Genomic DNA, 26,061 nt, shown 5'->3' with positions numbered 1-26,061 from the left:
TCCTAAGTTTGGGCTTTGGTATCCTAGGGGATCCACATTTGATTTGATTGGTTATTCCGATGCCGATTGGACGGGGTGTAAAATTAATAGAAAGAGCACATCGGGGACTTGCCAGTTCTTGGGAAGATCCTTGGTGTCTTGGGCTTCGAAGAAGCAAAATTCCGTAGCTCTTTCTACCGCCGAAGCCGAGTATATTGCCGCAGGACATTGTTGCGCGCAACTACTTTGGATGAGGCAAACCCTTAGGGACTACGATTACAAATTAACCAAAGTTCCTCTTCTATGTGATAATGAGAGTGCAATCCGCATGGCGGATAATCCCGTTGAGCATAGCCGCACTAAACACCTAGCCATTCGGTATCATTTTCTAAGGGATCACCAACAAAAGGGAGATATCGAGATTGCATACATTAATACTAAAGATCAATTAGCCAATATCCTTACCAAGCCACTAGATGAACAAACTTTTAACAAACTTAGGCATGAGCTAAATATTCTTGATTCTACGAATTTCTTTTGTTGATGTGCACACATAGTACATTCATATACCTTTGATCATGTCTCTTTTACATATGCTATGACTAATGTGTCTTCAAGTGAATTTCAAACCAAGTCATAGGTGTATTAAAAGGGAATTGGAGTCTTCTGCGAAGACAAAAGCTTCCACTCTGTAACTCATCTTTCGCCGTCGCTCTGAGCAACTCTCCGTCTTTGGTATAATCCTCACCCATGTTTTATTTGCCAAAGGGGAGAAAGTAGTTAGGAAAAGGGCTCTAATGATTCCGTTTTTGGCGATTTATGCCAAAGGGGGAGAGAGCATGAGCCCAAAGCAAAAGGACCGCACCACCACCAAACTAAAATTTTGGTTTTCAGTTTAGAAAGAAGTTTTTCAATTGGTATGATCTTCAAGTTGACATCTCATTGTGTTCAAAAGGGGGAGAGAATAGTATTTCCAAAATCAATATCTTAAAACCCTCTTGAACACTAAGAGGAGGAATTTATCAAGGGGGGGTTTTGTTTAAGTCAAAGGAAAAACATTTGAAACAGGGGGAGAAAATTTCAAATCTTGAAAATGCTTCGCAAAATCTTATTCATTTACCTTTGACTATTTGCAAAAGAACTTTGAAAAGGATTTACAAAAGAATCTGCAAAAACAAAACATGTGGTGCAAGCGTGGTCCAAAATGTCAAAAATTAAAGAAACAATCCATGCGTATCTTATAAGTATTTATATTGGCTCAATTCCAAGTAATCTTTGCACTTACATTATGCAAATTAGTTCAATTATGCACTTCTATACTTGCTTTGGTTTGTGTTGCCATCAATCACCAAAAAGGGGGAGATTGAAAGGGAATTAAGCTTACATCTATTTCCTAAATGATTTTAGTGGTTGAATTGCTCAACACAAATAATTGGACTAACAAGTTTGCTCTAGTGTATAAGTTATACAGGTGCCAAAGGTTCACACTTAGCCAATAAAAAGACCAAGAAATGGGTTCAACAAAGGAAGCAAGGGACAACCGAAGGTAGCCCTGGTCTGGCGCACCGGATTGTTCGGTGTGCCACCGGACAGTGTCCGGTGCACCATCGGACAGTGTCCGGTGCACCAGGGAGCTCGACGCCCAACTTCGCACCTTCGGGAATTTTCAGAGGCGCTTCGCTATAATTCACCGGACATGTCCGGTGCTCCAGAGGAGAGCGACTCTGAACTCGTCAGCTTCGGGAATCCGCTCCGCTATAATTCACCAGACATGTCCGGTGCACACCGGACTGTCCGGTGAGCCAGCGAAGCAACGGCTACTTCGCGCCAACGGTCGTCTGCAACGCATTAAATGCACGCCAGCGCACGCAGAGGAGCAGAGCACGCGCGGGTGGCACACCGGACAGTCTACAGGACTTGTCCGATGCGCCACCGGACAGCCAGGCGGGCCCACACGTCAGAGCTCCAACGGTCGGAACCCAACGGCCTGGTGATGTGGCTGGCGCACCGGACAGTATCCGGTGGCGCACCGGACTGTCCGGTGCGCCATGCGACAGCAGCCTCCACCAAACGGCTAGTTTGGTGGTTGGGGCTATAAATACCCCCAACCACCCCACATTCAAGTCATCCAAGTTTTCCAACTTCCAACCACTTACAAGAGCTCTAGCATTCATTTCTAGACACACCCAAGTGATCAAATCCTCTCCAAATTCCACAAAAGCTTTAGTGTTAAGTGAGAGAGATTTGCTTGTGTTCTTTCGAGCTCTTGCGCTTGGATTGCTTCCTTCTTTCATTCTTTCTTGCGCTCATCTCATTTGTAAGCAAGGCAAGAGACACCAATTGTGTGGTGGTCCTTGCGGGAAGTTTGATTCCCAATTGATTTGAGAAGAGAAGCTCACTCGGTCCGAGGGACCGTTTGAGAGAGGGAAAGGGTTGAAAGAGACCCGGTCTTTGTGACCACCTCAACTGGGAGTAGGTTTGCGAGAACTGAACCTCGGTAAAACAAATCCGCTTGTCACACTCTTTATTCGCTTGCGATTTGTTTTGCACCCTCTCTCGTGGACTTAATTATATTTCTAACGCTAACCCGGCTTGTAGTTGTGATTAACTTTGTAAATTTCAGTTTCGCCCTATTCACCCCCCCTCTAGGCGACTTTCAAACTTCCTAAGAATTGGCACGTCCCCGATGTACTTTTCCTATCGACCTTACATCCAGCATAGTCGAAGTCTGAGTATCCAATTAAGTCAAAGGTAGACCCCTTTGGATACCAGATCCCGAAGCAAGGCGTAGCGACTAAATATCTAAGAATTCGCTTCACAACCACTAAGTGACACTCCCTTGGATCGGATTGAAATCTAGCACACATGCATACACTAAGCATAACATCTGGTCTACTAGCACATAAATAAAGTAAAGACCCTATCATAGACCGGTATGCCTTTTGATCAACGGACTTACCTCCTTTGTTGAGGTCGACGTGTCCGCCGGTTCCCATTGGAGTCTTTGCGGGCTTGGCGTCCATCATCCCAAACCTCTTGAGCAAGTCCTGCGTGTACTTCGTTTGGGAGATGAAGGTGTCGTCCTTGAGTTACTTCACTTGGAACCCAAGGAAGTAGTTCAACTCGCCCATCATTGACATCTCGAATTTTTGAGTCATCACCCTGCTAAACTCTTCACACGACTTTTGGTTAGTAGAACCAAATATTATGTCATCGACATAAATTTGGCACATAAAAAGATCACCATCACAAGTCTTAGTGAATAAAGTTGGATCGACTTTCCCAACCTTGAAAGAATTAGCAATTAGAAAGTCTCTAAGGCATTCATACCATGCTCTTGGGGCTTGCTTAAGTCCATAGAGCGCCTTAGAGAGCTTACACACGTGGTCGGGGTACCGTTCATCCTCGAAGCCAGGGGGTTGGTCCACGTACACCTCCTCCTTGATTGGTCCGTTGAGGAAAGCGCTCTTCACATCCATTTGGAACAACCTGAAAGAATGGTGAGCGGCATAGGCTAACAGTATGCGAATTGACTCTAGCCTAGCCACAGGAGCAAAAGTCTCCTCAAAGTCCAAACCTGCGACTTGGGCATAACCTTTTGCCACAAGTCTAGCCTTGTTCCTTGTCACCACTCCGTGCTCGTCTTGTTTGTTGCGGAACACCCACTTGGTTCCCACAATGTTTTGCTTGGGACGAGGCACCAGTGTCCAAACTTCATTTCTCTTGAAGTTGTTGAGCTATTTCTGCATGGCTAACACCCAGTACGGATCTAGCAAGGCCTCTTCTACCCTGAAAGGCTCAATAGAAGAGACAAAAGAGTAATGCTCACAAAAATTAACTAATCTAGAGCGAGTAGTTACTCCCTTGCTAATATCACCCAAAATTTGGTCGACGGGATGATTCCTTTGAATCGTCGCTCGAACTTGAGTTGGAGGTGTCGGTTGTGCTTCTTCCTCCATTATATGATCATCTTGTGCTCCCCCTTGATCACATGCCTCATCTTGATGAACTTGTTCATCGTCTAGAGTTGGGGGATGCACCATTGTTGAGGAAGAAGGTTGATCTTGCTCCTTTTGTTCCTGTGGCCGCACATCTCCAATCGCCATGGTGCGTATTGCGGCCGTTGGAACGTCTTCTTCATCTACATCATCAAGATCAACAACTTGCTCTCTTGGAGAGCCATTAGTCTCATCAAATACAACGTCGCTAGAGACTTCAACCAAACCCGATGATTTGTTGAAGACCCTATACGCCTTTGTATTTGAGTCATAGCCTAACAAAAACTCTTCTACAGCTTTGAGAGCAAACTTAGAATTTCTACCTTTCTTTACTAGAATATAACATTTGCTCCCAAATACACGAAAGTACGAAACATTGGGTTTGTTACCGGTTAGGAGCTCATACGAAGTCTTCTTGAGGAGGCGATGAAGGTACAACCGGTTTATGGCGTGGCAAGCCGTGTTCACGGCTTCCGACCAAAACCGCTCGGGTGTCTTGAATTCTCCAAGCATTGTCCTCGCCATGTCTATGAGCGTCATGTTCTTCCTCTCTACCACACTGTTTTGTTGTGGTGTGTAGGGAGCGGAGAACTCGTGCTTGATCCCTTCCTCCTCAAGGTACTCCTCCACTTGAAGGTTCTTGAACTCGGACCCGTTGTCGCTCCTTATCTTTTTCACCTTGAGCTCAAACTCATTTTGAGCTCTCCTTAGGAAGCGCTTGAGAGTCCCTTGGGTTTCATATTTATCCTACAAAAAGAATACCCAAGTGAAGCGGGAAAAATCATCAACTATAACAAGACCATACTTACTTCCTCCTATGCTTAGATAGGCGATGGGTCCGAATAGGTCCATATGAAGCAACTCCAAAGGTCTTGATGTGGTCATCACATTTTTTGTATGATGAGAGCTTCCCACCTGTTTACCTGCTTGACAAGCTGCACAAGGTCTATCTTTTTCGAAAGTAACATTTGTTAGACCTATCACGTGTTCTCCCTTTAGAAGTTTGTGAAGGTTCTTCATCCCCACATGTGCTAAGCGGCGATGCCACAGCTAGCCCATGCTAGTCTTAGCAATTAAGCATGCATCTAGACCGACCTCCTCTTTTGCAAAATCAACTAAGTAGAGTTTGTCGTCTAATACACCCTTAAAAGCTAATGAACTATCACTCCTTCTAAAGACAGACACATCTACATTTGTGAATAAGCAATTATATCCCATATTACAAAGCTGACTCACAGACAATAAGTTATATCCAAGCGACTCAACTAAAAACACATTAGAAATAGAGTGCTCGGATGAAATGACAATCTTCCCTAGTCCTTTGACCTTGCCTTGATTCCCATCACCGAATATTATTGAGTCTTGGGAATCCTTGTTCTTGACGTAGGAGGTGAACATCTTCTTCTCCCCCGTCATGTGGTTTGTGCATCCGCTGTCGATAATCCAGCTTGATCCCCCGGATGCATAAACCTGCAAGGCAAATTAGGCTTGGGTCTTAGGTACCCAACTTGTAACACCCGGTTTTAAAGGACAAAGCCGGGTGCATCTCATACATGCGCCAAGAAGACAACATATATAATAACAGAGTGTATAGAGATCAATGTCATAAAACATCAGAGTAATTATTACATAGCGGAAGACTTATTACAAAAATAGAAGTGTAAACATAAAACGAACTAAGGATCGTCGGCGCCAATGTCGACTGAGAAAACGCCACCTAGATCAGATCATACTCCTCGCCTTGTGGCTCCTCCTGAACCATCTGCTCTTCTCCTGTGTGGGGGGGTGTGAGACAGCAAGAGTGAGCTCACATACGTTCATAGCTCAACAAGTCGTGGGGAATAATGTGGCATGAACTCACCAAAGGTGGGAGTTCATGTAGTGTAAGGCTGAACAATGAAATAGAGGTTGAGGCTGAGCATTGCTTTTATAAGTTGGTCAAAATTTTATTAGCAATTACTAAGTGTAAGTAAATACCAAACCTTAATAATAATAAAGAACAATAATAGTAAAATAATCCCAAATGCGATGCAAATGTCAAATTGAATTTAAGTTCCATAATTAATCATGTGAGGGTCCGAGCCGCTCTTGACCGTGAGCACGGCTAGTATACTAGTTTTACACTCTGCAGAGGTTGCGCATCTTTACCCACAAGTCGTGTATCCCATGTCGCCTGGGTTTGCAAGGCCCTTAGACACTACCGAGGTGAATGGCTAGGGATCCACTACGAGGCCTTTACAAAGTTCCACTAGCTTCCGAAAACCCGCTACAGTTTATAGGAAGATCCAGTACAGGGTTCCTGGCTGACAGCCATCGCAGCAAAATCAACCAGGGACCTCCCCGCACTGACCTCTCCCCTACTGCCCTTGCCCCTTTCGGGTAAGGTAGTCTTCCACTAGCTTTCCTAATTAGTCAGCCAAGGGCGTCCCATTATACCCTTGTGGTAGCACTGTTTTCCCGGGTGGTCGCTCCATGTTCCCATTAATTTAATGATCTTAACATGAACAATAATAATAACAAGTTAATAACGGAATAATCATGAATAGTGTATCTCCATACCCAATCCATATAAAGCAATAGCAAGTACTACCCAAAAATATTTCAGGGGTGAACAAGGTATAGAGGTAATCAAAACTGGGGTAACATAAAGGCTCCCATCAAAATTATCCTATGCAGATCATTAAAATTAATAAGAACATGGCTGGGAAAGTAAGTGATCAAGGGCACAACTTGCCTGGCACTTGAGATTCCAGGTACCAATTTGCTCCGATGACACGTGTCCACGCGCTAGTCGTAGCAATACAAACAAACATGGTATAGATAAATTAACATCACACCAAACATAAGAATATATTGTGTAATGATGATCTACGTGCTTGTACGAGACTAACGCAACTTGAACGGATCAAATCGGAGTTAAAACGAAGGAGTTATGATTTTCCTAAGGTTTCATGGGTTTGGTATAGGATTAATTAGGAAATAAGTTTTAATATGATTTTCATGTCAAACCAGATATACTATGTGATAAACAATAATATTATAGATTTATAGGAATTGGAACAAATTAATTTGGGCTTAATATAAATTTTCTATGAATTACCCAAGTTTTATAATTATTTTTATACTCAAAATCATTTTCTAAATCTATTTTCTGGTTTCATTTAATTCCTGGACTGGGCCTCAATTCCCAGAGAAGGCAGGGGTTATTCTATAAATATTCCCGAGACTCAGGGAAACAGGCCCGAGGACCGCGGGTTGGTATAGAAAAAGTTAAGGGGCTCTTTTACAAAATCAAACGGCGAAGGGGTACGGGTAACTGTGAGCCACCCGATCAAGTCTGAACGACCAAGATTAGATGGTGGATGTAATAAACTGGTACGCAGCGTCAACCGTTAGATCGAGATCCGATGGCCTGGATGCGATGTACTCAAACAACCCTTCTATGAACTATTCCTGTCCGCTCAGGAAGGATCTAACGACCAGGAACCCATCTTCTCCCCTTAGTCAACACCGGCGCCCCCTGGACGGCATCGAAGACGGCGGCAACCTTTCATCCCTATTCTCCTACCGACGGGTTCTACATGATGCAAGCGAAGGTAGCGAGGGAAGCCACGGTGCTCTTACCAGATCCTGCGCCGAGGCAGTACTCCGCTCCCGCTCGGTGCGGCCCGCGGAATCGAAGCACAAGGCGACCATCTCCTTCCCACTGAATCTCTCCCTGCGCCCATGGAGGAGCTTGAACAGGAAGCAGGTGTGAGTGATGGCGAAAGTCTACCAGGTGGATGAGAGGAAAGGGGGTCGCAGATTTTGGCTGGTCATATACCCGTCCACGGCTCGCGATACAACCGTAAGCCCCGATCCCGGCAGCCATGGCAAGCTTCGTTGGAGTCTGTCACGGTGGTTGAAAGCAGAGCCAACAGCGGATCTCACGCCCGAGGAAAACGGCTGAGGAATAGGGATCCGGGCGAGGTTTTCGCGCGCAGTTGAGCCAGCGCCGTTGCGATCGATTCCGGTAGTCTCTCGCACGCTCCGGTTCTCACGAGGAAGAAGCTGACCCGCTGACCCTACAACGCAGTAGCCGGCTTGAGCAAACAGGTATGCTGACGAGTGGGCCCATATGGCAGCGACTCCGCGCGCGTGGGCCGGCGGAAGTGGAAGGGGAAATGGGCCGGTTTTGTAGGCTTTGGGCCCAAGCGTCATTTCCCTTTCTTTTTCTTTATTCTTTTATAATTTTATTTTCTGTTTTCTTTCCCTTTTAATTTCTAGAATTCAAATTGTAAGATTATACTCATTTTAAATGTACACATTGAACCTAATAATATGAAAAGTCTAATTATCTTTATATCTATTTCTTTATTGTTTTTTATAACATTTTCCTTCTCTTCTCTAACCTCTAATTTGCGAACTAGGGTTAAATATCCAAATTTGGATTTTTAATATATTTCTTTTTACACAACTTTTATATTGTCACAAAATGCACACAAGATAAAATCCCAGCATGATGCATAATTTAGTGGTAAATCTTTTAGATTAGTTATTTGTCTTTAAATATGATACTTACTTGTGATGATAAGTAGATACAATATACACATATACATAAAGGAAATAATTTTTTTTCCTTTTATATTATCTCTTACAAATTAGGTATTACAAATCCTACCCCCCTTACAAAGAATCTCGTCCTCGAGATTTAGGAAGATCTAGGAAAAAGGTGGGAAAAATCTATGCGAAACTCTTCTTCTCTTTCCCATGATGCTTCATCTTCTCCATGGTGACGTCATTGCACTTTGCACATCTTTATCACCTTATTTCTTGTAACTCAAGCCAAAGTATCAAGAATCTTGATAGGATACTCCGTGTAAGTCAAATCACCCTGAACATTGAGCTCTTCCATTGGTAATTGTTCCTTAGGGACACGAAGACACTTCTTAAGTTGAGATACGTGAAATACATTATGCACATCTGATAGATTATCAGGTAGCTCGAGTTGATAGGCCATCTCTCCAACTTGCCTAAAAACTCAGAATGGTCCAATAAAGCGAGGGGACAATTTGCCCTTGACTTTGAATCTCCTCATTCCACAAAGTGGTGATACCTTGAGGTACACTTGATCACCTTCCTCAAACTCCAGTGGTCTTCTATTATCTGCGTAGCTCTTTTACCGGGTCTGAGCTACCCTCAAGTTCTCCCTGATTATATAGACTTGTTCTTCTGCCTCTTGAATAAGTTTAGGTCCAAAGAACTGTCTTCCTCTAGTCTGATCCAATATAGAGGAGTCCTACATTTCCTGTCATACAGAGTCTTGAAACAATGACATCTCCAGACTGGCCTGGTAACCATTATTATATGAGAACTCAGCATAAGGTAAACTCTTATCCCAACTACTACCATGCTGAAGGGTACAAGCTCTCAACATGTCTTCCAATACTTGATTAGTCCTTCCAGTCTATCCATCAGTCTGACGATGGTAGGCCGAACTAAAATTCAACTTCGTATCCATATTCTCATGAATACTTTTCCAAAATCTAGAGGTAGACTGTGATCCTCTATCCGAAACGATCTTCTTCGATGCTCCATGTAAATACACAATCTGAGTCATATATAACTCTACCAATTGAGATCCCTTATAAGTAGTCTTGACCGGAATGAAATGAGCCATTTGGTCAATCTATCCATAATAACCCATATCAAATCATATCCTTTCGGGGGTGAGGCAATCCAGTAATAAAATCTATACCAATCTCTTCCCACTTCCACTCGGGTATCTTCAGTGGGTGCAGTAGTCCGGCTGGCCTCTGGTGTTCAGCCTTAACTCTTCGACACACATCGCACATAGCCACATGTGCAGCCACATCTCTCTTTAGTCCATACCACCAATACTTTTGCTTTAAATCCTGATACATCTTAGTGCTCCCAGGGTGGATAGAATAAACTGAATCATGTGCCTCCTTCAATATGGTTTCCCGAAGACTATCGATATCGGGAACACAGATCCGATTCTTGAACCATATCGTGCCTTGCTCATCCTCTGTGAACTCTGGGCCTCTACCCTCTGTTATCAGATCCTTGATCTCCTGGATTTTGGCATCACCAACCTGACCTTTACGAATTTCTTGCTCCAAGGTAGGTTCCAATTCAATAGTAACTCCTTCCGTATGTGTAACAATTCCCAGGTTGAGTCTCTCAAAATCTTTTGCTAATTCATCAGGTAGCTGGACAACGAAAGCGGAGTGAACATGCTCCTTCCGACTCAAGGCATCTGCAACCAAATTTGCCTTGCCTGGGTGATAGTGAATCTCCAAATCATAATCCTTAATAAGCTCCAACCAACGGCGTTGCCTAAGGTTGAGATCCTTCTGAGTGAAAATATACTTCAAACTCTTATGATCCGTATATACTTGACACTTGGTTCCCATAATATAATGCCTCCAAATCTTAAGTGCATGCACAACGGCTGCAAGTTCCAAGTCATGAGTAGGGTAGTTCAGTTCATGTTTCCGCAACTGACGAGATGCATAGGCGATCACATGTCCTTCTTGCATGAGCACACGTCCTAAGCCTTGGCCACATGCATCATAATAAATGTCAATTCCTTTCTGTATATCTGGCATAACCAACACTGGTGGTTACATCAATCTTTTCTTTAATTGATCAAAGCTCTCTTGGCACTTCTTGTCCACTTAAACTCTCTTCCCTTCTCCAGAAGTGAGGTCATAGGCTTAGCAATCTTAGAGAATCCTTCAATAAATTTCCAATAATATCCTGCAACTCCTAGGAAATTCCGAATCTTCGTAACTATAGTGGGTATGCTCCACGCCACTATCTCCTTGACTTTAGCAGGATCCATTGATATTCCTCCATTAGAAATGATATGTCCAAGAAATGGCACCTTGTCAATCCAAAACTCGCACTTACTGAACTTAGCATAGAGTTGATTATCTTGCAACTTCTGTAGCACCATCCTTAGATGTTCCTCGTGATCACTATCACTCTTAGAATAGATAAGAATATCGTCGATGAATACCACGACGAATCTGTCCAAATACTCCATAAACACCTTATTCATCAAGTTCATAAAATAAGCTGGCGCATTAGTTAATCCAAATGACATAACAGTAAACTCATATAATCCATATCGAGTCGAGAAAGCCGTCTTGGGAATATCCGATGGTCTAATCCTCATCTGATGGTAACCGGATCGGAGATCAATCTTCGAGAATACTCTTGCACCTCTCATCTGATCAAATAAATCCTCAATACGGGGCAACGGATACTTGTTCTTCACTGTAACATCATTAAGCGATCTATAATCGACACACATCCGCTGCGATCCATCCTTCTTCTGTACAAACAAGACCGGTGCTCCCCAAGGTGAGGAACTCGGACGAATGTACCCGGCCTCTTGTGACTCAGTTAACTGCTTCTTAAGTTCTTTTAACTTTTCTACACATCCTATATGGCCGTTTAGAAATAGGGGCAGTTCCAGGTAAGAGATCAATAACAAACTCAACTTCTCTATCAGGTGGCATCCCTGGTAACTCCTCTGGAAAGACATCCGGAAAATCTCTAACCACACGGATGTTGTCGCCCAAAAACTTCTCATCTACTAAGAATGCCGCTAGTCTGGTGGCGGTAGTTACTGCAATTCCAACTTCAAACCTTTCTCCTTTGGAACTGGTGAGTTCTACGGTTCCCTTAGCATGGTGTATATACAGTCTTTGCCTTCCTTAACCACGACCTACCAAGGATCAAATCTATACTGCTTTCTTCTAACAGTATAGGGGCAGCCCATCTGGGTTAGAAACACAGGGTAAGAAAGGAAGAATTGTAGACAAGGCGAGTAATTACGAGAAATGTTACTGCGGGGGATTTATTAGCTAAGTAGATTAGTGTGTTATAAACTAAAGCTAATACTTTACCTTATGGTGGTACATGCTAAGATGTCCATCTATAATATTTCACTCAATCAAAGAAGCAAATCAGGCATTGATCATCAGAACAATCAACCAACATTTTTAATAGAGAAAATAATTTAAATTTCGTCTTAGGTTCCCTACCTCTGAAAAGGTTCATAGTTGTAGGATTCCAAGGTGTGAAATCCATCTTGTCTTAGAGTAGTAAAGGTAAGAATAATTAGAGTAGAATAGCAAAAGGTGAGACAGGATCAAGATAAGGTAAGTATGGAATGAATCAGAGTAAGATAAGTAGGTAAGGGATGTCCATTTCTATCTAGGTTTCGTCCTACAGTCAACATTTCCTCTGATACCACTTCTGTAACACCCGGTTTTAAAGGACAAAGCCGGGTGCATCTCATACATGCGCCAAGAAGACAACATATATAATAACAGAGTGTATAGAGATCAATGTCATAAAACATCAGAGTAATTATTACATAGCGGAAGACTTATTACAAAAATAGAAGTGTAAACATAAAACGAACTAAGGATCGTCGGCGCCAATGTCGACTGAGAAAACGCCACCTAGATCAGATCATACTCCTCGCCTTGTGGCTCCTCCTGAACCATCTGCTCTTCTCCTGTGTGGGGGGGTGTGAGACAGCAAGAGTGAGCTCACATACGTTCATAGCTCAACAAGTCGTGGGGAATAATGTGGCATGAACTCACCAAAGGTGGGAGTTCATGTAGTGTAAGGCTGAACAATGAAATAGAGGTTGAGGCTGAGCATTGCTTTTATAAGTTGGTCAAAATTTTATTAGCAATTACTAAGTGTAAGTAAATACCAAACCTTAATAATAATAAAGAACAATAATAGTAAAATAATCCCAAATGCGATGCAAATGTCAAATTGAATTTAAGTTCCATAATTAATCATGTGAGGGTCCGAGCCGCTCTTGACCGTGAGCACGGCTAGTATACTAGTTTTACACTCTGCAGAGGTTGCGCATCTTTACCCACAAGTCGTGTATCCCATGTCGCCTGGGTTTGCAAGGCCCTTAGACACTACCGAGGTGAATGGCTAGGGATCCACTACGAGGCCTTTACAAAGTTCCACTAGCTTCCGAAAACCCGCTACAGTTTATAGGAAGATCCAGTACAGGGTTCCTGGCTGACAGCCATCGCAGCAAAATCAACCAGGGACCTCCCCGCACTGACCTCTCCCCTACTGCCCTTGCCCCTTTCGGGTAAGGTAGTCTTCCACTAGCTTTCCTAATTAGTCAGCCAAGGGCGTCCCATTATACCCTTGTGGTAGCACTGTTTTCCCGGGTGGTCGCTCCATGTTCCCATTAATTTAATGATCTTAACATGAACAATAATAATAACAAGTTAATAACGGAATAATCATGAATAGTGTATCTCCATACCCAATCCACATAAAGCAATAGCAAGTACTACCCAAAAATATTTCAGGGGTGAACAAGGTATAGAGGTAATCAAAACTGGGGTAACATAAAGGCTCCCATCAAAATTATCCTATGCAGATCATTAAAATTAATAAGAACATGGCTGGGAAAGTAAGTGATCAAGGGCACAACTTGCCTGGCACTTGAGATTCCAGATACCAATTTGCTCCGATGACACGTGTCCACGCGCTAGTCGTAGCAATACAAACAAACATGGTATAGATAAATTAACATCACACCAAACATAAGAATATATTGTGTAATGATGATCTACGTGCTTGTACGAGACTAACGCAACTTGAACGGATCAAATCGGAGTTAAAACGAAGGAGTTATGATTTTCCTAAGGTTTCATGGGTTTGGTATAGGATTAATTAGGAAATAAGTTTTAATATGATTTTCATGTCAAACCAGATATACTATGTGATAAACAATAATATTATAGATTTATAGGAATTGGAACAAATTAATTTGGACTTAATATAAATTTTCTATGAATTACCCAAGTTTTATAATTATTTTTATACTCAAAATCATTTTCTAAATCTATTTTCTGGTTTCATTTAATTCCTGGACTGGGCCTCAATTCCCAGAGAAGGCAGGGGTTATTCTATAAATATTCCCGAGACTCAGGGAAACAGGCCCGAGGACCGCGGGTTGGTATAGAAAAAGTTAAGGGGCTCTTTTACAAAATCAAACGGCGAAGGGGTACGGGTAACTGTGAGCCACCCGATCAAGTCTGAACGACCAAGATTAGATGGTGGATGTAATAAACTGGTACGCAGCGTCAACCGTTAGATCGAGATCCGATGGCCTGGATGCGATGTACTCAAACAACCCTTCTATGAACTATTCCTGTCCGCTCAGGAAGGATCTAACGGCCAGGAACCCATCTTCTCCCCTTAGTCAACACCGGCGCCCCCTGGACGGCATCGAAGACGGCGGCAACCTTTCATCCCTATTCTCCTACCGATGGGTTCTACATGATGCAAGCGAAGGTAGCGAGGGAAGCCACGGTGCTCTTACCAGATCCTGCGCCGAGGCAGTACTCCGCTCCCGCTCGGTGCGGCCCGCGGAATCGAAGCACAAGGCGACCATCTCCTTCCCACTGAATCTCTCCCTGCGCCCATGGAGGAGCTTGAACAGGAAGCAGGTGTGAGTGATGGCGAAAGTCTACCAGGTGGATGAGAGGAAAGGGGGTCGCAGATTTTGGCTGGTCATATACCCGTCCACGGCTCGCGATACAACCGTAAGCCCCGATCCCGGCGGCCATGGCAAGCTTCGTTGGAGTCTGTCACGGTGGTTGAAAGCAGAGCCAACAGCGGATCTCACGCCCGAGGAAAACGGCTGAGGAATAGGGATCCGGGCGAGGTTTTCGCGCGCAGTTGAGCCAGCGCCGTTGCGATCGATTCCGGTAGTCTCTCGCACGCTCCGGTTCTCACGAGGAAGAAGCTGACCCGCTGACCCTACAACGCAGTAGCCGGCTTGAGCAAACAGGTATGCTGACGAGTGGGCCCATATGGCAGCGACTCCGCGCGCGTGGGCCGGCGGAAGTGGAAGGGGAAATGGGCCGGTTTTGTAGGCTTTGGGCCCAAGCGTCATTTCCCTTTCTTTTTCTTTATTCTTTTATAATTTTATTTTCTGTTTTCTTTCCCTTTTAATTTCTAGAATTCAAATTGTAAGATTATACTCATTTTAAATGTACACATTGAACCTAATAATATGAAAAGTCTAATTATCTTTATATCTATTTCTTTATTGTTTTTTTATAACATTTTCCTTCTCTTCTCTAACCTCTAATTTGCGAACTAGGGTTAAATATCCAAATTTGGATTTTTAATATATTTCTTTTTACACAACTTTTATATTGTCACAAAATGCACACAAGATAAAATCCCAGCATGATGCATAATTTAGTGGTAAATCTTTTAGATTAGTTATTTGTCTTTAAATATGATACTTACTTGTGATGATAAGTAGATACAATATACACATATACATAAAGGAAATAATTTTTTTCCTTTTATATTATCTCTTACAAATTAGGTATTACACAACTCTTGCTGGGTCCTACAAGGTTAGTAACAATAGCCTTAGGTACCCAAATGCAAGTTTTATCTCCTTTGCATTTTGCCCCTAATTTCCTAGCAATCACTTTCTTATCCTTTCTACAAATAGCAAAGGAAGCATTTAAAGCATGATAAATTGTAGAAGGTTTATTACTTGTTTTTCTATGTACATGAGCATTTCTCCTAGGCACATGATGAATGACATTTTTCCTAGCCAAACTTCTATCATGCATAATAGAAGAACTTGAAGCAAACATTGCATTTGAATCATAAGCATGTGAAACAACATCATTGCAACTTCTATCATGATGAACATTCCTAGAATATCTCCTATCATGGTATAAGAAAGCATGGTTCTTTTGAATATTATTTGCCATAGGGGCCTTCCCTTTCTCCTTGGTGGAGATGGGAGCCTTTTGACTTGTCAAGTTCTTGGCTTCCCTCTTGAGACCAAGCCCATCCTTAATTGAGGGGTGTCTACCAACCGTGTAGGCATCCCTTGCAAATTTTAGTTTATCGAAATCATTTTTGCTAGTCTTAAGTTGAGCATTAAGACTAGCCACTTCATCGTTTGGTTTAGAAATGCAAACTAGGTGTTCACTACAAGCATCAACATTAAAATCTTTGCACCTATTGCAAATCGTAACATGTTCTTCACGAGAGGTTGTTTTACTAGCTATTTCTAACTTAGCACTCAAATCATCATTAACACTTTTTAGGCTAGAGATAGATTCATGGCATGTAGACAATTCACATGAAAGCATTTCATTTAATTTAATTTATAAAGCAAGAGAATTTTGTGCTTCTACAAACTTATCATGTTCTTCATACAAAAGATCCTCTTGCTTTTCTAATAATCTATTCTTATCATTCAAGGCATCAATCAACTCATTGATCTTATCAATCTTAGTTCTATCTAAGCCCTTGAACAAACTAGCGTAGTCTATTTCATCATCGCTAGATTCATCATCACTAGAAGCATAAGTAGACTTTCGAGTGTTTACCTTCTTCTCCTTTGCCATTAGGCATGTGTGATGCTCGTTGGGGAAGAGGGACGACTTGTTGAAGGCCGAGGCGGTGAATCCTTCGTTGTCGGAGTCGGACGATGAACAATCTGAGTCCCACTCCTTTTCAAGGTATGCCTCGCCCTTGGCCTTCTTGTAGGCCTTCTTCTTTTCCCTCTTCTTCTCTTGTTCCAGGTCACTATCATTATCGGGACAATTAGCGATAAAATGACCAATCTTACCACATTTGAACTATGAGCGCTTCCCCTTCGTCTTGTTCTTGTTGGGATGCTCCTTGCGACCCCTTAGCACCGTCTTGAAACGCTTGATGATGAGGGCCATCTCTTCCTCATTGAGCCCTGCCGCCTCAACTTGTGCCACCTTGCTAGGTAGCACTTCCTTGCTCCTTGTTGCTTTGAGAGCAACGGTTTGAGGCTCGTGGATTGGGCCATTCAACGCATCATCAACATATCTTACTTCCTTGATCATCATCCGCCCGCTTACAAACTTCCCAAGTATTTCCTCGGGCGTCATCTTGGTGTACCTAGGATTCTCATGAATATTGTTTACAAGATGTGGATCAAGGACAGTGAAGGACCTTAGCATTAGGCGAACGACGTCGTGGTCCATCCATCGCGTGCTTCCATAGCTCCTTATTTTGTTGACGAGGGTCTTGAGCCGGTTGTACGTTTGGGTTGGCTCCTCTCCCCTGATCATCGCGAACCTTCCTAGTTCGCCTTCCACCAACTCCATCTTGGTGAGCATGGTGACGTCCTTCCCCTCATGTGAGATCTTGAGGGTGTCCCAGATCTGCTTGATGTTATCCAAGCCGCTCACCTTATGGTATTCATCCCTGCACAATGATGCTAGAAGAACAGTAGTAGCTTGTGCATTTTTATGAATTTGCTCATTGATAAATATGGGACTATCAGTACTATCAAATTGCATTCCACTCTCTACTATCTCCCATATGCTTGGATGGAGAGAGAACAAGTGACTGCGCATTTTGTGACTCCAAAATCCGTAGTCCTCTCCATCAAAGTGAGGAGGTTTACCAAGTGGAATGGAGAGTAAATGAGCATTTGTACTTTGCGGAATACGAGAATAATCAAAAGAAAAGTTTGAATTGACTGTTTTCTTTTTCTCGTAGTCGTCGTCGTCCTTTTGGGAAGAAGAGGACTCGTCGCTGTCGTCGTAGTAGACGATCTTCTTGATCCGTCTCTTCTTCTTGTCGTCGTAGTTTGAATTGACGGTGTTTTGCTTTGTTTCACTATATCCCGCTTGCGAGGAATCTCCACAACTTGGAGCCTCTCGCCCTTACAATTTGATGTTCACAAAGAAGCACGGAAGTAAGGCTGGGATGAGCAACGCACACAAGACACAAAATCAGAGCACAAACACGCACACAAGTCACAACTCGAGCTCACAACACACCCCAAAGAGTTCTCTACTCAAATGGAGCTCTAGTTGCTATCACAAGGAATCGAATGCGCGGAATTGGAGTCTTGGTGCTTAGGAATGCTTAGAGAATGCTTGTTGTACTCCTCCATGCGCCTAGGGGTCTCTTTTATAGCCCCAAGGCAGCTAGGAGCCGTTGAGAGCATTCCAGGAAGGCAATTCTTGCCTTCTGTCGCCTGGCGCATCGGACAGTCCGGTGCACCACCGGACACTGTCCGGTGCAGATTTCTTTCCTTCTTTGGCGAAGCCGACCGTTGGAGATTCAGAGCCGTTGGCGCACCGGACACAGTCCGGTGCACACCGGACAGTCCGGTGCCCCCTTCTGACCGTTGGCTCTGCCACGCGTCGCGCACGGATTATGCGGCCGATCGTTGGCCCGGCCGACTGTTGGCTCACCGGACAGTCCGGTGATTTATAGCCGTACGCCGTTGGTCGCTTCCCGAGAGCGACGACTTCGCCTGTGAATGGCTCACTGGACAGTCCGGTGCACCACCGGACAGTCCGGTGATTTATAGCCGTACACCGTCGTCGAAGTCCCGAGAGCAGCCAGTTGACGGACGCCAGCCTGGCGCACCGGACACTGTCCGGTGCACCACCGGACAGTCCGGTGCACCCAGACCGAGCAGTCTTTTGGGTGTACACAGTCAACTTCTCCATAATTGTTTCTCCTGTTTCTAGCACTTAGACACAATACATTAGTCTTCAAAACAATGTACTAAGTCTAGAAACATACCTTTAATCTTGATTTGCACTTCTTGAGTACTTGGCACAATTTAACACTTAGACACTTGTGTTGGACACTTAATCACCAAAATACTTAGAAATGGCCCAAGGGCACATTTCCATTTCAAGTGGGCTTATCGTCTCTTGGCTCGTTGAAGACGGATTCCTTCTCCTTATCGTTGACCACCATCCCCTTTCCCTTAGGATCCATCTCTTCGGGCGATTAGTCCCTTTCGTGAAGAGAAAGGCTCCGATACCAATTGAGAACACCTAGAGGGGGGGTGAATAGGTGATCCTGTAAAAACTTAAAACTTATAGCCACAAAACTTGATTAAGTGTTAGCACAATAGAATCAAGTGGCTAAGAACCAAGCTCTTGTGAAACACAATAGTCACAAAGAAAACAAGCACAAGAGACACGATGATTTATCCCATGGTTCGGCCAAGTATAACACTTGCCTACTCCATGTTGTGGCGTCCCAATGGACGAGGGTTGCACTCAACCCCTTTCAAGTGATCCAATGATCGACTTGAATACCACGATGTTTTTCTTTCTTTTACTCTTTCCCGTTTGCGAGGAATCTCCACAACTTGGAGCCTCTCGCCCTTACAATTGTTGATCACAAAGAAGCACGGAAGTAAGGATGGGAAGAGCAACACACACAAGACTCAAAGCACGAGCACAATCACGCACACAAGCCACAACTTGAGCTCACAACACAACTCAAAGAGTTCTCTACTCAAATGGAGCTCAAGTCACTATCTCAAACAATCGAATGCGCGAGAATGAAGTCTTGGTGCTTAGGAATGATCAATGAATGCTTGGACGACTCCTCCATGCGCCTAGGGGTCCCTTTTATAGCCCCAAGGCAGCTAGGAGCCGTTGGAGGCATTCTCGGAAGGCAATTCTTGCCTTCTGTCGGGTGGCGCACCGGACAGTCCGGTGCACCACCGGACATCCACTGTTCATTGTTCGGTGCGGATCTCCTTCCTAAAATGGCACAGCCGACCGTTGCAGAATTGTAGTCGTTGGCGCACCGGACACTGTCCGGTGCACACCGGACAGTCCGGTGCCCCTAGCCGACTGTTGGCTGGGGCCACGCGTCGCGCGAGAATTGCGCGACCGACCGTTGCGCGGGCGGCCGTTGGCTCATCGGACAGTCCGGTGCACCCAGACTGAGCAGCAGTTGGCTGTACACAACCAACTCTTTTCCAATCCTTTCTTTTCCTGATTTTAGCACTTAGACAAATATATTAGTACATAAAAACCAATGCACTAAGTCTAGAACCATACCTTCTTGTCGATTTGCACTTCATCCATCATTTGGCATATAATTACTCACTCAAAATGTGTTGGGCACTTAATCACCAAAATATACTACAAATGGCCCAAGGGCACATTTCCCTTTCACCTTTGTCATGAGGCACTTGTGGCCGACGTTGGGGAAGAGAAGGCCCTTGTTGATGGCGATGTTTGCGGCGTCCTCGTCGGAGGAGGAATCGGTGGAGCTCTCATCGGAGTCCCACTCCTGGCAAACATGGGCATCGCTGCCCTTCTTCTTGTAGTATCTCTTCTTTTCTCTTATCTTTCCCTTCTTGTCGTCGCCTCTGTCACTATCACTAGATACTGGACATTTAGCAATGAAATGATCGGGCTTACCACACTTGTAGCACACCTTCTTGGAATGGGGCTTCTAACCTTTCCCCTTCCTTTGCTTGAGGATTTGGCGAAAGCTTTAAATGATTAAAGCCGTCTCCTCATTGTCGAGATTGGAGGTGTCGATGGGAAGCCTACTTGATGTAGACTCTTCCTTCTTCTCTTCCGTCGCTTTGAAGGCAACGGGTTGCACCTCAGGTGTGGAGGTGGCGCCTTGCTCGATGATTTGTTTGGAGCCTTTGATCATTAGCTCAAAGCTCACAAACTTTCCTATCACTTACTCAGGAGACATTAGTTTATATCTTGGATCACCATGAATTAATTGTACTTGAGTAGGATTAAGAAAAACAAGTGATCTAAGAATAACCTTGACCATTTCATGCTCATCTCATTTGGTGCTCCCGAGGTTGCGCACTTGGTTCACCAAGGTTTTGAGCCGGTTGTACATAGCTTGTGGCTCCTCCCCTTGGTTAAGCATAAATCGACCGAGCTCCCCCTCGATCGTTTCCATCTTGGTGATCTTGGTTACCTCGTCTCTTTCGTGCGCGGTCTTTAATACATCTCAAATCTCTTTTGCACTTTTCAACCCTTGCACCTTATTATACTCCTCTCGACTTAGAGAGGTGAGGAGTATAGTAGTTGCTTGGGAATTAAAGTGTTGGATTTGGGCGACTTCGTCCACATCATAATCTTCATCCCCCACGGATGGTACCTGTGCTCCAAATTCAACAATGTCCCATATGCTTGTGTGGAGTGAGGTTAGGTGATATTTCATCATTTCACTCCACCTAGAATAATCTTCACCGTTAAAAGCTAGTGGTTTGCCTAATGGAACGGAAAGTAATGGAGTATGTTTGGAAATGCGAGGATAGCGTAAGGGGATCTTACTAAATTTCTTGCGCTCATGGCACTTAGAAGTAACGGACGGCACGTCGGAGCCGGAGGTGGATGGCGACGAAGAGTCGGTCTCATAGTAGACCACCTTTTTCATCATCTTCTTCTTCTTGTCGCCACTCCGGTGCGACTTGACGCGGGGAGGTGATTCCTCCCTCTTGTTGCCGGACTCCCCCGATGGAGCCTTCCCGTGGCTTGTGGCGGGCTTCTCGCCGGTCACCATCTCCTTCTTGGCGTGAGCTCCCGACATAACTACGAGCGATTAGGCTCTTAATGAAGTACCAGGCTCTGATACCAATTGAAAGTCGCCTAGAGGGGGGTGAATAGGCAAATCTGAAATTCATAAAGTTTAAGCACAACTACAAGCTGGGGTTAGCGTTAGAAATATAATCGAGTCCAAAAGAGAGGGCGAAAACAAATCAAAAGAAAATAACAGCGGATGACACAGTTATTTGTTTTATCGAGGTTCGGTTCTTGCAAACCTACTCCCCGTTGAGGTGGTCACAAAGACCGGGTCTCTTTCAACCTTTCCCTCTCTCAAACAGTCACTTAGACCGAGTGAGCTTCTCTTCTCAATCAAACGGGACACTAAGTCCCCACAAGGACCACCACACAATTGGTGTCTCTTGTTTTGATGACAAGTGAGTTGGAAACAGGAATAGAGGAAGAAGAAAAGCGATCCAAGCGCAAGAGCTCAAAAGAACACAAAAGTCTCTCTCTCTAGTCACTAATTTGTTTGGAGTGATTCCGGACTTGGGAGAGGATTTGATCTCTTTGTTTGTGTCTTGGAATGAAGTTTAGAGCTCTTGTATGAGGTTTGATGGCTGAAAACTTGGATGCATTGAAGTGTGGTGGTTGGGGGGTATTTATAGCCCCAACCACCAAAATGACCGTTGGTGAAGGCTTCAGTCGTATGGCGCACCGGACAGTGCGGTGCGCCACCGGACACTGTCCGGTGCGCCAGCCACGTCACCAGGCCGTTGGGTTCCGACCGTTGGAGCTTCTGACAATGGGGCCACCGGACAGTCTGGTGGTGCACCGGACAGTCACTATTCACTGTCCGATGCGCCTTCTGCGCCTGCTCTGACTTCTGCGCGCAGTCGCGCACTGTAGCGTTTCACTGTTCCTCTGCAGACAACCGTTGGCGTGAGTAGCCGTTGCTCCGCTTGGCACACCGGACAGTCCGGTGCTACACCGGACAGTCCGGTGAATTATAGCGGAGCGGCTTCCCCGAATTCCCGAAGGTGGCAAGTTTGGAGTGGAACTCCCTAGTGCATCGGACACTGTCCGGTGGTGCACCGGACAGTCTGGTGCGCCAGACTAGGGCTGCCTTCGGTTGTCTTTGCTCCTTTTTATTTGAACCCTTTCTTGGACTTTTTATTGGTTTGTGTTGAACCTTTGGCACCTGTAGAGCTTATAATCTAGAGCAAACTAGTTAGTCCAATTATTTGTGTTGGGCAATTCAACCACCAAAATCATTTAGGAAAAGGTGTAAGCCTATTTCCCTTTCAGTTTGCCTAGTGGGACGAAAAGTAAAGGAGTACATTTGGAAATGCGAGGATAGTGTAAGGGGATCTTACTAAACTTCTTGCGCTCATGGCGCTTAGAAGTGACGGATGGCGTGTCGGAGCCGGAGGTGGAGGGCGACGAAGAATCGATCTCGTAGTAGATTACTTTCTTCATTTTCTTCTTCTTGTCGCCACTCTGGTGCGACTTGACGCGGGGAGGTGATTCCTCCCTCTTCTTGTTGCCGGACTCCCCCGATGGAGCTTTCCCGTGGCTTGTGGCGGGTTTCTCGCTGATCACCATCTCCTTCTTGGCGTGAGCTCCCGACATCACTTCGAGCGGTTAGGCTCTAATGAAGTACCGGACTCCGATGGCAATTGAAAGTCGCCTAGAGGGGGGGTGAATAGGCAAATCTGAAATTTATAAGCTTTAAGCACAACTACAAGTCGGTGTTAGCGTTAGAAATAAAATCGAGTCCAAAAGAGAGAGCGAAAACAAATCAACCAAAGAAATAGAGTGGATGACACAGTGATTTGTTTTACCGAGGTTCGGTTCTTGCAAACCTACTCCCCGTTGAGGTGGTCACAAAGACCGGGTCTCTTTCAACCCTTTCCCTCTCTCAAACGATCACTCAATCAATTGGGACACTTAGTCCCCACAAGGACCACCACACAATTGGTGTCTCTTGCTTTGATTACAAATGTCTTGGGAACAAGAAATGGGGAAGAAGAAAAGCGATCCAAGCGATAAGAATTCAACTGCATGTTTGGTTGGCTTCTCCACGTAGCCCGGCTGCATGAGCCATGCTGGCGGGAGCCTGGCTCCAGAGATGCGACCAATTTGCTCGCGTCTGTAGAGCCTGGATCAGGGTGCTTTAAGTATCGTGCGAGCCTGACTCCACATCTACACGCACGTAACCAAACACACACCTCGCATGCGTATAGTCTGGTTAACAACAACCAAACACTAGCTCATTGCATCCTGCGATGCAAGCACCAGCAAATACAGGCAACCAAACACATGGCAAATGAACACAAATGTCTCTCTCTCACAAGCCACTAAATCTTTGGAATGTGTTTGGGACTTGGAGAGGGTTTGATCTTTGCTTTTGTGTCTTGGAGTGAAGTCTAGAGCTCTTGTATTGAATGTGTTGGCTAAAAACTTGGATGCCTTGAAGTATGGTGTTTGGGGTATTTATAACCCCAACCACCAAAGTGGCCGTTGGGGAAGGCCGCTGCCGATGGGCGGTGCGCCAGCCACGTCACCCAACCGTTAGGGTTCGACCGTTGGAGCTCTGACAAGTGGGGCCACCGGACAGTCCGGTGGTGCACCAGACAGGTACTGTTCACTGTCCGGTGTGCCTTCTGGCGCCAGCTCTGACTCTGTGAGAACTGTCCGCGCACTGTAGCATTGGCAGTCGACCGTTGCGCTGGCGACCGTTGCTCCGCTGTCACACTGGACAGTCCGGTGCTATACCGGACGGTCCTGTGAATTATAGCGGAGTGGCATTTCCAGAAACCCGAAGCTGAGCAGTTCAAAGTTGTTTTCCCTGGGGCACCGGACACTGTCCGGTGGCACACCGGACAGTCCGGTGCGCCAAACCAGGGCAACCTTCGGTTGTCTTTTGCTCCTTTCTTTTAAACCCTATCTTGGACTTTTTATTGGTTTGTGTTGAAACTTTGACACCTGTAGAACTTATATTATAGAGCAAACTTGTTAGTCCAATTATTTGTGTTGGGCAATTCAACCACCAAAATTATTTGGGAAAAGGTTTGACCCTATTTTCCTTTCACACCGGAGAGTCCGGTGGCACACCGGACAGTCCGATGAATTATAACGGAGTGCGGCCTCAGAAACCCGAAGGTGAAGAGTTGGAGTCGATCGCCCCTGGTGCACCGGACAGTCCGGTGCGCCATACCAGGGTTCTCTTCGGTTTCTTTTGCTCATTTCTTTTTGAACCATAACTTGATCTTTTTATTGGTTTGTGTTGACCCTTTAGCACCTGTAGAATATATAATCTAGAGCAAACTAGTTAGTCTAATTATTTGTGTTGGGTATTCAACCACCAAAATTATTTATATGAAAAGACTTAAACCCTATTCACCTTTCATTATGTCCACGTGGAAACTTAAGGTTATATTTTTATAGATTATTTATTAGTACTCGTAACTTATTTACAATTTTCAGCTGTGAAAGGGAATTAGGCTTACACCTAGTTCCTATATATTTTTGGTGGTTGAATTGCCCAACACAAATCTTTGGACTAACTAGTTTGCCCAAGTGTATAGATTATACAGGTGTAAAAGGTTCACACTCAGCCAATAAAAAGACCAAGTTTTGGATTCAATAAAGGAGCAAAGGGGCAACCGAGGGCACCCCTGGTCTGGCGCACCGGACTGTCCGGTGTGCCACCGGACAGTGAACAGTACCTGTCCGGTGCACCAGGGGACTTAGACTCCAACTCTTCACTCTCGGGAATTCTCGGAAGCCGGCGCGCTATAATTCACCGGACTGTCCGGTGTGCACCGGACATGTCCGGTGCTCCAAGGAAGCTCGGCCTCCTGAACTCACCAGCCTCGGGTTCGCGCGACAGCCGCTCCGCTATAATTCACCGGACTGTCCGGTGTACACCGGACTGTCCGGTGTGCCTGCGGAGCAACGGCTCCCTGCGGCGCCAACGGCTCCCTGCGGTGCATTAAATGCGCGCGCAGCGCGCGCAGACGTCAGGGTTGCCCATACCGGTGCACCGGACATCAAACAGTGCATGTCCGGTGTGCACCGGACACCCAGGCGGGCCCACAAGTCAGAAGCTCCAACGGTCAGAATCCAACGGCAGTGATGACGTGGCAGGGGCACCGGACTGTCCGGTGTGCACCGGACTGTCCGGTGCGCCATCGAACAGAGAGCTCCCAGCAACGGCCACATTTGGTGGTTGGGGCTATAAATACCCCAACCACCCCACATTCATTGTCATCCAAGTTTTCCAACTTCTAACCACTTACAAGAGCTAGGCATTCAATTCTAGACACATACAAAGAGATCAAATCCTCTCCAATTCCACTCAAGCCTTTAGTGACTAGCGAGAGAGATTTGCCGTGTTCTTTTGAGCTCTTGCGCTTGGATCGCATTCTTTCTTTCTCTTTTGCTCTTGTGATCAACACTCAATTGTAACCGAGGCAAGAGGCACCGATTGTGTGGTGGCCCTTGCGGGGAAGTTTTGTTCCCGGTTGATTGAGAAGAAGGAAAGCTCACTCGGTCCGAGGGACCGTTTGAGAGAGGGAAGGGTTGAAAGAGACCCGGCCTTTGTGGCCTCCTCAACGGGGAGTAGGTTTGCAAGAACCGAACCTCGGTAAAACAAATCCACGTGTCACTCTCTTTATTTGCTTGCGATTTGTTTTGCGCCCTCTCTTGCG

Source organism: Zea mays, chromosome 5, assembly GCF_902167145.1.
Source record: "Zea mays cultivar B73 chromosome 5, Zm-B73-REFERENCE-NAM-5.0, whole genome shotgun sequence".
NCBI classification, from domain to species: Eukaryota; Viridiplantae; Streptophyta; class Magnoliopsida; order Poales; family Poaceae; genus Zea; species Zea mays.
This window is presented reverse-complemented; position numbering follows the sequence as displayed.